The sequence below is a fragment of the Salvelinus fontinalis genome, chromosome 33, assembly GCF_029448725.1.
Source record: "Salvelinus fontinalis isolate EN_2023a chromosome 33, ASM2944872v1, whole genome shotgun sequence".
NCBI lineage: Eukaryota > Metazoa > Chordata > Actinopteri > Salmoniformes > Salmonidae > Salvelinus > Salvelinus fontinalis.
Window position 1 is genome coordinate 43152267 of NC_074697.1, and position 15477 is coordinate 43167743.

Genomic DNA, 15477 nt, shown 5'->3' on the forward strand with positions numbered 1-15477 from the left:
CTAGAGATCACTGGTAGATAACAGATGTAGGTAACAACACTTCAGGAACCAAACAAGGACTTCTGGACTTATGACACACCCAACCTACGCAATGCCTCCAAGCAGTTATTATCAGTACTTATGAGCCGTTTCCATCACAGGTGTGTGAGTGATATCTGCCCCGCCCCTTTGCCGTTACAGCATGTGACCTCATTACTCAGTCCAATCAGATAAGCTTTTCTCTGTCTTGTCCCATATCTGATACACACTAGTTTCCCTGACCCACTGACAGATGTAGTAAAGGAGTAGTAGGGCTATTATAACAGACCTGGACTTTTGACCAGAGGGTTAGAGGTTTTCACACGGGTGTGAGAACTTGAGCCAGACACTTAAAGTGAATGACTTCAGTGTCTATTCAGCTGTACAAATGGATAATACCGGAGCTCTATTAGTTGGTGTGGTGACTATATTACTCTGGAAATGGCATTCCTCCAGAATCGACTTATCATCAATAACACTAGCTGTATTTACTCATCACGATCATGATCATTATGACCATCATTAGCATTATCGTCACTTACCTGGCAAAAGTCTAGCTAAAAGTACTGACACTTCATCTACCACTCTCGGTTATTACATGATCTTAAAAATCTCACTTGAGGGGACAGTTATGGCTGTATAGTGATGTTAGACATGTCAAGAGCTAAAGGCAGAATGATAACTTTAAAATGAGTCAGTCCACAAAAAGCCTCTCCCTGTGTCTTGACATCTATAAGAGCCTGTGGAGTATCTGGTTGGTCCTTGGTTGGAGTCCCTGTTCGCCCCCCACCGCTGGGTTCTGGCTGAGTGACAGGTCACAGTTTGGTGGAAGCAGCCCCTGAAGCCTGGGTCCCCGCCCCCTGTCACGGGCCTGTTACTGGGGGGTTTTGTTTTCATGGCCCCGCAATCACAGGTCCCCCTCGTTTGCACCAATTAGCAACGACAGGAACCCAGCTGGGCCAGATTACCGACGTCCCGCCTGCCTCTCGGGTTACCGGTGTGAGGGGCTAAAAACAACATGAAGGCGTGAGAGAAATGGGAGAGAGGGCTGCCAGCAACAATCACATCTTTCACCGGAGCACAGGACAAATCCGGCATGCCTATCACACTCTCTCAGACACACACTCCGAGTGTCGCAAATTCATACACATACAGTAGCAAGAAAAAGTATGTGAACCCTTTGGAATTACCTGCATTTCTGCATAAATCTAGATCTTTATCTTCATCTTCAAGTCACAACAATAGACAAACATACTGTGCTTAAACTAATGACACACAAATTATTGTATTTGTCTTGTCTATATTGAATACATCATTTAAACATTCACAGTGTAGGTTGGAAAAAGTATGTGAACCCCTAGGCTAATGACTTCTCCAAAAGCTAATTGGAGTCAGGAGTCAGCTAACCTGGAGTCCAATCAATGAGACGAGATTGGAGATGTTGGTTAGAGCTGCCTTGCCCTATGAAAACACTCACAAAATTAGAGTTTGCTACTCACAAGAAGCATTGCCTGATATGAGCCATGCCTCGAACAAAAGAGATCTCAGAAGACCTAAGATTAAGAAATGTTGACTTGCATAAAGCTGGAAAGGGTTACAAAAGTATCTCTAAAAGCCTTGATGTTCATCAGCCCACGGTAAGACAAATCGTCTATACATGGAGAAAGTTCAGCACTGTTGCTACTCTCCCTAAGAGTGGCCGTCCTGCAAAGATGACTGCAAGAGCACAGCGCAGAATGCTCAATAAGGTTAAGAAGAATCCTAGAGTGTCATCTAAAGACTTACAGAAATCTCTGGAACACGCTAACATCTCTGTTGATGAGCCTACGATATGTAAAACACTAAACAAGAATGGTGTTCATGGGAGGACACCCCGGAGGAAGCCACTGCTGTCCAAAAAAAACATTGCTATACACCTGAAGTTTGCAAAAGTGCACCTGGATGTTCCACAGCGCTACTGGCAAAATATCCTATGGACAGATGAAACTACAGTTGAGTTGTTTGGAAGGAACACACAACACTATGTGTGGAGAAAAAAAAGGCACAGCACACCAACATCAACACCTCATCCCAACTGTAAAGTATGGTGGAGGGAGCATCATGGTTTAGGGCTGATTTGCTGCCTCAGGGCCTGGACAGCTTGCTATCATCGACGGAAAAATGAATTCCCAAGTTTATCAAGACATTTTGCAGGAGAATGTTAGGCTATCTGTCCACCAATTGAAGCTCAACAGAAGTTAGGTGATGCAACAGGACAACGACCCAAAACACAGAAGTAAATCAATAACAGAATGGCTTCAACAGAAGAAAATACACCTTCTGGAGTGGCCCAGTCAGAGTCCTGACCTAAACCCGATTTGAGATGTTGTGGCATGACCTTGGGGGGTTCACACCAGACATCTCAAGAATATTGATGAACTGAAACAGTCCAAAATTCCTTCTGACCATTGTGCAGCTCTGATCCGCAACTACAGAAAACGTTTGATTGAGGTTATTGCTGGCAAAGGATGGTCAACCAGTTATTAAATCCAAGGGTTCACATACTTTCCCCACCCTGCACTGTGAATGTTTACACGGGGTGTTCAATAAAGACATGAAAATGTAAAACTGTTTGTGTGTTATTAGTTTAAGCAGACTGTGTTTGCCTATTGTTGTGACCTGGATGAACATCAGATCAAACTTTATGACCAATTTATGCAGAAATCCAGGTATTTCCAAACGGTTCACATACTTTTTGTTGCCACTGTATGTACCTAGAATACACCATCATTCACACTCACTCTCATTGGACCTATGTAGACACACTCCTACTCCTTCTGAGTTTGTTTCTCTCTTTCTCTTTCTCTCTCTTGCTCTCTCTCTCCCCCTCTCTCTCTCTTTCTCTCTCTCATCTCTTTCTCTCAATCTTACATACATGTTGACTCACATTTACCTTACTATCGTACACAACGTCATCCCACCAACACATACGGTGTCCCCTTTGACATGGCAGGATACAGCTTTAACAGTAGAGCAGCAGTTTACGTTGGGTACCACTACTGGTTTGAACACCATGTGTTTGTCCCGGATGTATCCACCATGCATCCCCTGTTCCGTCCTGCACACCTCTCTCTCCAGTCTGTTTTCGGGCTGTCGGGCACCATAAACGGCAGCGGTTGGGTGGGGGGGGGGGGGAGGATGGGGGACAAAAAGAGCAGGGGAGGGAGCTGGGCCTTAAAGGGATGAATGAGACCTACTGTATGTCCACGGGCTCCTGAGTTGTCGGCTCTCTCGCAAACAGGACTTCACGGAAGCCCAGAACGTCTCATGCACCATGGACAAACTCAAGGTTTTCTCCACGGCACTGGTAGAACGGGTCCATTCTCACATCAACAACATCAAGTGTCAGTGAGATTTGCTTAGAACACCTGTTCCACACCCCACAATTTCCAGGAGTACTGCTGAGTCCTGAATCTGTAGCTGGGACACAACGTTCAGTACCATTCCTTTCTGGAACTGCCATGATTCTCTATACTGTGTTCTGTTTTTTCTTAAAATTGAATTTCTATCAAATAAGATTTACATTTCTATATGAAATATACTGAACATTGGCCAATTCTCCCTGAACTGGCTTGATCTAATAGGGACATGGGTTGGTACAGTGTTATAACCCTTACAGGGCCTTCTGAGTTAGTGGAAGAGAAGGGTCCCAGGCTCTCATCATATTGAGACACCTTGGCTCCCAGTCCACCCTCCACATTCCCTCAGGCTCTGATATTTGCATTGTGACAGCTACGAAGTGCCTGAAAAGATGTCTGCCATGTTGTCCATCTCAACAGACACTCAATGGAATGTTCTTTTCAAAGAAGTGGAATGTCCAACCCCGAAATATCTATCTCTTCCCTCCTTCTTTTCTCTCCTTCTAACCCCCCCCCACCCCACCCTCTCTAACTCCTCTCTGTCAAAACAAACAGATTGAGAGCTATTTTTTAATTTAGATGGTCCGAACACACGGTGCGTGCTGCTCACTTTGCAGCAGGCATTTATAAACACCTCAAAAGGTATTTTTCTTGAAAGGTATCTGACATAACTAGTGCTGGTTCTCTCTCTGCGTCCTCTCTCTCGCTCTGCGTTCCTGGCAGATAGGATCCTAACCGCTGCTGGGGGAACTTTCCTGGCTAGGTGGGACCCGGGACAATCAATCCTTTCATAGTGGGCAAAAAATTCGGCCCCTGGCTCCATCCTAGCAGTTAGGCCGCAGGGAGAAGTTCTCTAACTCTCACTTTCACTCTCTCAAGCCACCTTGGTTTACAAAGCTACCTTTTTACAGGTTTATATTTAGAACAACTTATTTTTCACCGCTGACCATTTTTTAGCTACTGGGGTTGTCGTGGAGTAGGATTTGAAAAAAAGACGTCTCTAAATGGCTTGCTTCGTGCAAACCAATTTGGAAAAGGTTTGGAAGCATGAGGGGGCCGGGTGTGATGGTGCCCTGTGTGTTTCCCGTAAATGAGCTGTGTGCCTTATTCAAAGAGCTGCGGTAAACGCCAAATAAAGATTAGATCAACAAAGACGCTCAGATTCAGAGGGATTTGAGATGAGTGTAGGTATTCAGTATATCTGAGGACGACCTCGCCGTGCCAAATTCAGACTGGAAACAGTAAACATCATTGATCATCAAAACATACATCACCACTTCACATCCTGAATGAAAGACATACTGTAGGTAATGAAAGTGATTATTGCTTCCCATATCTTCACATAGGTAGGACACAGACCTATCACGTCAACGATAAGCAATGCTGGATTCACTCAGGAATAAACCACAGCGCAAAACATTTTGGGTTGCTAGAAATTCACTTCATACAACCACCCACCCATCCACCCCAACCAACCACCCTCCTTTAGTTTTTGCTTTAAATAGCCTTCTGTCTTATGCAACCACGCCAAACCTAACGTATCATACAAATTTGAGGGTTTTGGATTTACGTTTACTATGTCACGTCGAGTTACTTCCAGTCTGATCTTTGCGCTACTATCTTTTGAGTAGCTGTCAGTCTCAACGTTACAAATGAAATACCAAACATCTGATCAAAACATTGAGTCAAAGAGTTTGACATTGAAAACAAATGTCAGAAACAAAAAGCAGTCATAGCAGTCCAGTCTTTAGGCGAATGAGAATCCCTCTGTCGACCGTAGAGGAGGTAGATGGCCTGGGGCAGCTAGCTGGATGCCTGGCTGCAGGCTGCAGGGAGGGGTGGGTGATCCTGTTCTCAGGAGCTGTCTTGCATCCTGGTGTCACGTAATACTTTTTTTCTTCCAGGAACCTGCGAGGATTTTCACTGCGCTAACAATGTGTACTCATTCATGACTCACCGTCACTTATCCCTCACACAACCCACTGGCTTTTCTCTCTCTCTCTCTCTCTCTCTCTCTCTCTCTCTCTCTCTCTCTCTCTCTCTCTCTCTCTCTCTCTCTCTCTCTCTCTCTCTCTCTCTCTCTCTCTATCTCTCTCTCTCTCTCATTCTCTCTCTCTCCCTCTCTCTCTCTGTCTTTCTACCACAGTAATGTGTGCTGTTAAAAAGACCTCTCTGTGTGCAGGCCTTTTTTCAAACTCACCATTATATCTCCTTATGAAGGTGTGCCTATGGTGTGCCTATGGTGAATCCCCAGATGATTCTTTGATGTTACATGCACGAATCAGGTGATACTGTTGTTCTCCTCTGTCTCTTTGGCTTTACTCTTTCAATATGGGGGCCATTTTCCTTGCTGTTTGCGGCTGGCTGATGTAACAAATGTGTAACAAATGTATTATGACCTGTGGTTCAATTTTGCACTTGTCCTTCTTGAATCTGGCATTGGTGGTATCCACGTGTAACACCAAAAATAAAAAAATCTGGATTTTCTCTGGATTTTTATAAAGATTCAGCAGGTTTTATACTCCCTGAGAATGATCTTCTGGTAATAGGTGAAGAGGAGAGTATTTTTCTGAATGTAATATGCGCCGCCCCACAGGGCACAATTGGCTCAGCATCGTCCGGGTAAGGGTTTGGCCGGGGTAGGCCGTCATTGTAAATAAGAATTTGTTCTTAACTGTCTTGCTTGGTTAAATAAAGGTTAAATAAAATCAAATTAAAAAAATTAGTGGCCACATCAGATTCAGGCCACTCCATCAGAAGAGGGCAGTAGTCAGGGGCAAAAATGTTGGTTTTGCACATGGCTGCCGAAATCCTTCATGTCCGGCAGGGTAGGGCACACAGGCTGGTTCTGTTCAGCGTTTCTTTCAGGGGTCTTTTAATTCCACAGGCAGCCGGAGGAGACAGAATTAGTGATACAGTGGGTGATTTTTCACTGCTAAAGGTTCAGGGCTCCAAACCAAATAAATAACACAGATGAATTTAATGTTTTTTTTACTGTTTTTTTTCCTCTGGTCCGCGCTGAAAAAAACCTTCCCCACATTCGACATAAATAGAAGAATAAATAGGAAAGCATAGAGTGGCATAGAGTGGCAATTTAAAGGTTATGGTTGAACTTCTACAGGTCAGACAAGTTCTCAGACTTTACCCAGCGCAAACACCTCAATTGGCCCAATGTAACATTTCTACCTTAAATCGTTTTTTGGGATTGTCAGGAAGGAAATCACCCTTTATTTGAAGGTAATAAATGGAGGGTGGTGAATTTTACTTCTCTCGCAAATTACATACACCAGCTGGATAGCCTTTGGACACAGGCTTCACAAGTCTATCAATGGGAGAATTATGTGTCCAGTTTAAGGCCACGCTTTCTAGTCCATTTAAAGAGGAGAAATAACACGTCTCACCACAGTTATACTTAAGGAACCTGGGAAAGAGACGGGCACAGAAACAGCCACTGGAAGGTACAGTTGGTGCAGCGACGTCCTTAGACAGTTTCCTTGAAAACATCCGCTCCATGAATTAGACATCTTATTTGCAGAGTCCCCCCCCCCCACCGTCTTGACCACCTCCCTCTGGAATAAATAACCTGGTGTGTTTCCCTACTCGAACCCGGGTAGAGAGACACCAACACTAAGCTCTTTGTACACTATACATATGAAATGAAACTATAATTACATTCCTTTAATTGCATCGTATATTCCTTTGTATGGGCAAGGGGGGCAGGTGAAATGTACTGTGGACATTGATACGGTAACTCATAGGGGTGTAGATATAGTTATAGGACTTATTGCAGAGCACCTCCACAGTCTGCCTTTACAGGGCTGTGATCTGAACATTGGGATGAAAGCAAATTAATATGCAAGTTCTTTGATATATCATCATATATACAAGCATCAGATTCAAAGTCATTACTTGGTTTTGCCACAAAATAGTCCAATATCCATTTAGAATTGAATAAGCACTTGGTAACATTGTTGGTAAGCATGACTTACTGTTATGTAACTTGGCTTTGGATTAATAGTTTTGATTCAGTCCTACTACTCCCCCAACAGGTGCAGGGTGATTAGTAATGTGATGTAATGAGAATCTTGTTTTTCCCTCTCTCTCTCACCTCATGTTGTCTCTCACTTCTTCTTCAACTACTTCCATTACACACTTTCCTCTTCACCTCTACCTCAATCTCTCCCTCACTCTTTCTTTCTCTCTCACTCTTTCTGTCTCTCTCCATTTCCTCCTTCCTCCTTCCCTCCCTCCCTCCCTCTTTCTCTCTCTCTCTCTCTTTCTCTCTCTCTCTCCATTGTTGTAGGTACATTCAGGTGTCCCTGCGATAGAGCACTCAGTCTGTGGTTAATGGATAACTCACCGGGCCAGGGCAGCCATGATGAAACGTTGACATTTCCCTCCGATTATTCATCCCCCTTTGTTCTGCAGGCTGGAGTGTTTGCTCACGTCCTGGGCGCTGGGCGGAGGCAGGGGGACCTATCTGAGGCACTCCCCGCTGTTTGTTCGTCCTGTTTGCTCAATATGGGCAGCAGGGCCATGGGGCTGGGGATGGGGCGACCACTGGTTGGGGAGAGAGAGGGGAGACAGCCTGAGACAGTGTCAGAACAGATCCCAAGGTATAAACTTAAAGAAACAGCAGTGCAGCAGGTTAACGGATCAGTTCCACAATAACAGAGATTTTTAGGCACAAGTTGATAGATTATTGAATGGATATAGCTAGATAACTTGGGCTCCCGAGTGGCGCAGCGGTCCAAGACTGCATCTCAGTTCAAGAGGCATCACTACAGTCCCTGGTTCAAATCCAGGCGGAATCACATCCGGCCGTGATTGGGAGTCCCATTGGGCGGCGCACAATTGGCCCAGTGTCGTCCAGGTTTGGCCGGGGTAGGCCGTCATTGTTAATAACAATTTGTCATTAACTGACTTGCCTAGTTAAATAGAGGTTAAATAAAAAATAAAAAAAACATCTGGTAATAGAATAGTACACATTTATTCAGCAATATAATGTCAGCTGGAGGTTTGTATCTATGATGTAATTTTGCCATTTTGGGATGTACAGTACCTCAACATGTTATGTAACTCTACAGTAAACAATGCACAAACGTATAATATATTCACTAAATTACAGTTCATACAATATTGGCGTATGATTCACATTGAAGCACTTTAATTCAATATTTCAATGAGCGCACATTGTCTCTTGGCCCTAGATAAGGTCTTTATGACTCTTATTGAGGCTGTGCATGTAAAACAAGCCAACAGCTGGCCCTCAAAATACCCATCTGCCATAAGGAGAAGCTTCCTCTCACTCCCTCAACACAGCACGTGAAGCCGGTTGTTCTCAGACACATTTTCTAGATGACATAAAACGGCTCTATAATAGTTTATAATCGGCTGGCTGCTAAGAGAGGAATTAGCCTCTGGTCTGTGTGAGCCTAGCCCTCCCTTGTGTTATCGCCTCTGTGAGGGGGCGGATCCATAGTTTCAGATAGCCAGTGGGAGACTCTGCAGATAATTTAACCACCTGGGTAAGGGATAAGGGGGCAGGGAGTGGGGGGCAGCAGGGGGACAAGCTCAGGTAGATCACTCACATCCAGAGCCGGGGCCAAAACAATGCCTGGCTGCTCAGAGTAAGAGGAGAGTGGATGATCGGGTTGACTGGTATTGTGTCCACTATTTGCTCATTTACTCACCTGGCAGATAGCTCTATCTGTGAATGGATGGCTGGGATGAGGGTTTCAGCCCACTCACAATGCCTGGTTCAGGGATTAGGCAGCAGCAGGGCTAGGATGCATAGGGTTAGGAGATGAAAAGGTTATCAAAGGGTATGAATAATATGGAGTATATGGAATTTATGAATATACTATTAATGGCACAGTCTTTATATTCTGTGTGGGCTGTTTTTGTGCAGTTCAGTGAGAAAATGTTCTCAAAATCAGTTGTAGATGCTTCCCTGAACCAGTTTTAGATGTATCCATTCACAATGGATTTTTCCATTTAACAGCATCAGTTACACTTGACAACTTTGAGATTGAACCTAAAAGTTTCAACACTCTTAGAAAAAAAGGTGCTATCTAGAACCTAAAATGGTTCTTCGGCTGTCCCCATAGGATAACCCTTTGAAGAACTCTTTTGGGTTCCATGTAAAACCTTTTCCATAGAGGGTTCTACATGGAACCCTACATGGAACCAAAAAGGGTTCTCCTATGGGGACTGCCGAAGAACCCTTTGGGAACCCTTTTTTCTAAGAATGTAGGGTAAATTCAACAGTGCTGCTCATATTATCACCTGATGATGGAAGTTTCCCGCCTGCCGAGACAACCAGTGCATCCTAGAGTTTGAGAGAAGGCTGTTTGTGTACACCTGATTCTGAGAGAAGCTGGGGGAGAGACACTTGGGGAAGGGTCCACTGTGGCTTTTACAACTGAGTCAACACACTGCTAATTGCTTTAAATGGGATCAGCGAGAAGCCTCTGTGTGAACCTGCCCCGGCCCAGCCCTTGTTTGGTCGTGAGGGCATCGGGTGATTATCTTCTAGTGCAGGAGTTCACAAACAGAGGTACTGCAGGGGGTCCGCGGCCAGATCTCCCCCACACCCAAATTAGTTTTTCTTAAAACAAATCTTTAAAAAATGCTAGCAACATCAGATTAAAAGAACTTGGCCAAGGGGTCTGTTAAACAAGTTTAGAGGGTGCATTACAATACAATGTATTATTATTCATCTATATTATAAGCTACCCTTAGATGCACAACATTGCCTGGGAGAGTCACAGGGATCCATAGTACTCTATCAATGATCCAACGTTCAACTCAATACTGTATTGCACTGTAATTTAAGCTTTAAAATGGCAAAAGTGGCTCTCTGCCCCATGGGAAAATGTGTATAATTGCAGGACTTTTGCTTTAAAATAGCTAAATGTTCTTTCTGTCCCATGGCAAATGTGTAGAATTGCAGGAAATTACCTTGGAAACTGGTAGTTTGGGAACCTCTGTTTAGTGTGTCAACCAGGACAGGTTGACACACACACACACATGCACTTGCATGCACATGAGCGCACACACACACACACACACACACACACACACACACACACACACACACACACACACACACACACACACACACACACACACACACACACACACACACACACACACACACATACTGTACATGCACATAGACACATACACACCCTCTCTGACATAATGTGTAGGCTGTCAAGATTGTGAAGGGTGCAGTTTAATGAGACAATGACTCAGCAAGGACCATCAGGGAAAAACAATGTGCATTGTGGGATGGATGCACCTAAAGATTAAATAAGTCCACCGTGACGTCAACCGTGTGATCCCACGATCTCTACATCTGGGTTACCCCAGATGTATAGGTTATGTATTTTGGAAGTTTTCGATATACAGTATAAGCGTGAACCAGTGGTGTAAAGTACTTAATTAAAATTACTTGAAAGTACCACTTAAGTAGTTTTTTGGGGTATCTGTATTATTTACTTCACTATTTATATTTTGGGCAACTTTTACTTTTACTTCACTACATTCCGAAAGAAAATTATGTACTTTTTACTCCATACATTTTCCCTGACACCCAAAAGTACTCATTATATTTTGATTGCATAGCAGGACAATAAAATGGTCTAATTCACACACTTATCAAAAGAACATCCCTGGTCATCCCTACAGCCTCTTATCTGGTGGACTCACTAAACACATGTTTCGTTGGTAAATTATGTCTGAATGTTGGAGCGTGCCCATGGTTATCCATAAATAAAAAGTAAAAAAATTAAATGATGCTGTCCTGTTTGCTTATTAATATAAGGACTTTGAAATTATTTATACTTTTACTTTTGATACTTAGGTATATTTGATCAATTACATTTACTTTTTAATATAAGGACTTTTAAATTATTTATACTTTTACTTTTGATACTTAAGTATATTTGATCAATTACATTTACTTTTGATACTTAAGTATATTTAAAATCAAATAATTTTGGACTTTAACTCAAGTAGTATTTTACTGGGTGACTTTCACTTTTATTTGAGTCATTTTTTATTAAGGTATCTTTACTTTTACTCAAGTATGGCAATTGGGTCATTTTTCCACCACCGGTGTGAACCCAAAAAGGGGAAGACGTTATTCATTCAGACTTTTCCCATCTATACTGCATTGCATTGGAATAGTACTGTGAGGAGTACTCAGGAGGGTCTGACTGCTCTCTGGAAATATAGAATGTGCTCTTGGTTCTATTTGAACCCAGTTTATGGTTGTGAGACTGTTTCGACAGGTGATGTGTGATTTAACCACGTCATCTATAAACAGTAAACGGTAGTGAGAGTTGGAGGTTATACTAGACCAAGATGTTTGCCAAGCAAATAATAGCACAAACAATAAAGACATTATGATTACCATCACCTTTAATGATAGCGGGTCCAATCAGAGAGTACACACACACACACACTGTTGAAAGTGTAATTGTTTGCGTTTATCAGTATGATTTCCACCCCTTGTCATGGTGTCTTAATTAGAATAAACAGGAAAGCAATCCCTTCAGTGTTTGGTCTCCAATAATGTCAAGAATAATGTGAGATCTGAAACTGAAGAGGGTAGAAGCAGGTATTGTAACATAAATGAAACTGTAATAGCTGTCGCTCTCCTCATCCTCAGATGAGGTGAGGAGAGAAGGATCTTCAGACCAACATGCGGAGTCAGGGAAATATGCCATCTTTATTATATAACACGACGTAGACTAAACAAAACAAAACACTTTCAACACTTACAAAATAACAAAACGACGTCGACGCAACCTGAACATAAACTTACATAGACAAACGTAAACTCACGAACAGGAACGGACATCGAAACATACGAACAGCCAAACAGCTCCAAAAGTGAATACATATCGAACAACACGAAACATCACAGGAGACAATCACCCACAAACAAACAGTGAAAATGCCCTACCTAAATATGACTCTTGATTAGAGGAAAATGCAAACCACCTGCCTCTAATCAAGAGCCATACCAGGCAAACCGAAACCAACATAGAAACAGATAACATAGACTGCCCACCCAAAACACATGCCCCGACCATAAACACATAAAAAACAACATAAAACAGGTCAGGACTGTTACAGAAACACCCATTCACTTTTTACTGCAGTGGGCTAAATCAGGGTCACACAGAGTGTTTCTTGGTCGTCTTAAACGAAACTACATTGAAACAAAAGTATACATACACTTCAAGCACATGGTTATGGGTGGAAGCAGGTTTGATTTGATTTGATATGCTATGGGCTTAACCAAAAATTGGACACCTCTACCAAGTCAGATACAGAGTTGAAATGTATTCAATTTTGAGTTTGCATTCCAATATTCCACTTTATATACATCCCAGAAGACTGATACATAACAAAACTGTTTGACATAGGAACACCGGATTTGCAGCCTTTTTAAAATGTTATTATTAATTGTGAAAAATATGAATGACATTCCACCCATGAGGCCACTAGGTCATTTGACTGCAGGAAAGGAAAGATTATGTAAACCTATGGCTCCATATTCAGACATAATGATTAATTGTGCCGTAAATGACATTACAGCTCACTACTGATCGACGGACAGTTCATTTTCCTCGGCCTAATCAAAAACTGCAATGTAGTCGTTATGACCTGACACTGGGAAAAGGTCTGTAACAACAGTTAATGTAATAACAGTAGTTAATTTAATAGCTGTAATAACTTTCAGATTTTTCTCTAATAAAATTGGTTATAATAGCGGACTCATGACTGATTCTGTTATGCTGATGAAGGAGGACCCAAAAGCGACGTAATAGAAACAGAGTCTTTATTCCAGTTTTAAACAAACAATGATTCTCCTGGATATTATCAAAGGTAAATCCAAAACAGGAAACAGAAAACCTCTCGTCAGTAGAGAGGAACGACTGGAGACGCGACCACAGACTGCAGGTCGCTTCAGGAAGGCACAGACCGTAGCTGACATAGACACCTGCTCACACGCAGCATCTGACAAAGGCAAAAACACGACAGGGCGGAACAAGGACACAGAGCAGCAAACCTCAAACAAGAATCCGACAAAGACAGAAGCGGAAAACAGAGGGAGAAATAGGGACTCTAATCAGAGGGCAAAATAGGGGACAGGTGTGAAAGAGTAAATGAGGTCGTTAGGAGAATGAGAAACAGCTGGGAGCAGGAACGATAGAGAGAGAGAGCGGGAGAGGGAGAGAGGGAGGAGGAGAGAGAGGGATAGAAAGAGGGACAGAACCTAATAAGACCAGCAGAGGGAAGCACAGGGACAAGACAAGAAGATCAAAGACAAAACATGACAGTACCCCCCCACTTACCGAGCGCCTCCTGGCGCACTCGAGGAGGAACCCTGGCGGCAACGAAGGAAATCATCAATCAACGAACGGTCCAGCACGTCCCGAGATGGAACCCAACTCCTCTCCTCAGGACCGTAACCCTCCCAATCCACTAAGTACTGGTGACCACGTCCCCGAGAACGCATGTCCATGATCTTCCGTACCTTGTAAATAGGTGCGCCCTCGACAAGGACGGGAGGGGGGGAGGGAAGACGAACGGGAGCGCGAAGAAAAGGCTTGACACAAGAGACATGGAAGACAGGGTGGACGCGACGAAGATGTCGCGGAAGAAGCAGTCGCACAGCGACAGGATTGACGACCTGAGAGACACGGAACGGACCAATGAACCGCGGAGTCAACTTGCGAGAAGCTGTCGTAAGGGGAAGGTTACGAGTGGAAAGCCACACTCTCTGACCGCGACAATACCTAGGACTCTTAATCCTACGTTTATTGGCGGCTCTCACAGTCTGCGCCCTGTAACGGCAAAGTGCAGACCTGACCCTCCTCCAAGTGCGCTCACAACGTTGGACAAAAGCCTGAGCGGAGGGAACGCTGGACTCGGCGAGCTGGGACGAGAACAGAGGAGGCTGGTAACCAAGACTACTCTGAAACGGAGATAGCCCGGTAGCAGACGAAGGAAGCGAGTTGTGAGCGTACTCAGCCCAGGGGAGCTGTTCTGCCCAAGACGCAGGGTTTCGAAACGAAAGGCTGCGTAAAATGCGACCAATCGACTGATTGGCCCTTTCTGCTTGACCGTTAGACTGGGGATGAAACCCGGAAGAGAGACTGACGGAAGCACCAATCAAACGACAGAACTCCCTCCAAAACTGTGACGTGAATTGCGGACCTCTGTCTGAAACGGCGTCTAACGGAAGGCCATGAATTCTGAACACATTCTCAATGATGATTTGTGCCGTCTCCTTAGCGGAAGGAAGCTTAGCGAGGGGAATGAAATGCGCCGCCTTAGAGAACCTATCGATAACCGTAAGAATCACAGTCTTCCCCGCAGACGAAGGCAGACCGGTAATAAAGTCTAAGGCGATGTGAGACCATGGTCGAGAAGGAATGAGAAGCGGTCTGAGACGACCGGCAGGAGGAGAGTTACCTGACTTAGTCTGCGCGCAGTCCGAACAAGCAGCCACGAAACGGCGCGTGTCCCGCTCCTGAGTTGGCCACCAAAACCGCTGGCGAATAGAAGCAAGCGTACCCCGAACACCGGGGTGGCCAGCTAACTTGGCAGAATGAGCCCACTGAAGAACAGCCAGACGAGTAGAGACAGGAACAAACAGAAGGTTACTAGGACAAGCGCGCGGCGACGCAGTGTGAGTGAGTGCTTGCTTTACCTGTCTCTCAATTCCCCAGACAGTCAACCCGACAACACGCCCTTCAGGGAGAATCCCCTCGGGGTCGGTAGAAACCACAGAAGAACTAAAGAGACGGGATAAGGCATCAGGCTTGGTGTTCTTATTTCCCGGGCGATAGGAAATCACGAACTCGAAACGAGCGAAAAACAACGCCCAACGAGCTTGACGTGCATTAAGTCGTTTGGCAGAACGGATGTACTCAAGGTTCTTATGGTCAGTCCAAACGACAAAAGGAACGGTCGCCCCCTCCAACCAATGTCGCCATTCGCCTATGGCTAAGCGGATAGCGAGCAGTTCGCGGTT